Genomic DNA, 1,204 nt, shown 5'->3' with positions numbered 1-1,204 from the left:
CGGCAATAACACTGAACTACAGGTATTTCTCACTTGATTTAATACTTATTTCTTTGCCTAGCAACGGTGTTTGTTTTATTGGAGCACCTTGCCAGCACTCCCCCATATATCTTGTAATATTGACTCAGCGCGGCCTGTGGTTTTCGCCATGTCACTGAGATGAGCCTAGACAGCGACAAATGATGTTTTGTTGAACACTTTGGTTACGATGCTGTTAAAATAAAACAGAGTAGCAGCAAGTAGGAGTGAAAAGACAAGCAGATCCTGCAAGATATGAAATCAAGGCTGAAATGGATGCCTCAGGTTTAAATAGATTCGCTTTACTTCAGATTACTGGAACTATTATAAAACATTCATTCAAGGCTTGGGGCCAGAACGAATGGAAAATAAATAGACAGTCAACCTGTTTGCAATAAAAGACAATGCAGATTTACAATAACTGCAGAGGTGATTTCAGTGCATTACCGGCATGAGCAATTTTAGGTGAATGTGATTCCTATTGCTTGAATTATCAGGTAAATAATTTACAGAAAGATGTATGCACTTGTCATAAATTAAAGTATGAGACTATACAGTGGTACAATCTGAGTCACAGCTATAGGAAGAAATGTAGGGGAACAACAGGGTCAAATGAGAAAGAGGAGAGCATGCATGTCTAAAGGTAGGGTAAAGTCTGGTAGGTACTAAACTGTGTTTCCAATAGCCACCAGTAAATAATTATCTGTTTTTTTTTTTTACACAGTGAGGTTTAGTGAGGTTAACGTGAGGTTTAGTGCAAAGTTTTTGACGCATTCACAGCAGTTTCTAGAGGTGCACGGAATCTCATGGCTGTACCCCATATTCAAGGCCACACTACATAAACAATGTTGAGCAAAAAATGAATAATCCATTGGTGTATAGCAAGTTTTCATCCAGTGTTTCTCAACCAGGATTCATTGGAAGCCTAGGGATCCTCAAAACGTTGAAAGAAGTTTGTTGAGCAATGAGAATTTTGTAACTCTCAGGTTAATTTAAAGCAAGAACTAAACTTATTAAAAAAAAAAAAAAATTGCTTACCTTTAATTCTGCAGATTCCTGGATCCTGCCGGAGATGTCCTCAATAGGGTCCTGTGTTGGTCCTCCTACACCTTCTGGCTTCATCATCCAATCTCGCACTGCGCAGGCGCGACATTGGGTTATTTAGCATGCTGTAAATGGGAAAAAA

This window comes from Pyxicephalus adspersus, chromosome 5, assembly GCF_032062135.1.
Source record: "Pyxicephalus adspersus chromosome 5, UCB_Pads_2.0, whole genome shotgun sequence".
Taxonomy (NCBI): Eukaryota; Metazoa; Chordata; class Amphibia; order Anura; family Pyxicephalidae; genus Pyxicephalus; species Pyxicephalus adspersus.
This window is presented reverse-complemented; position numbering follows the sequence as displayed.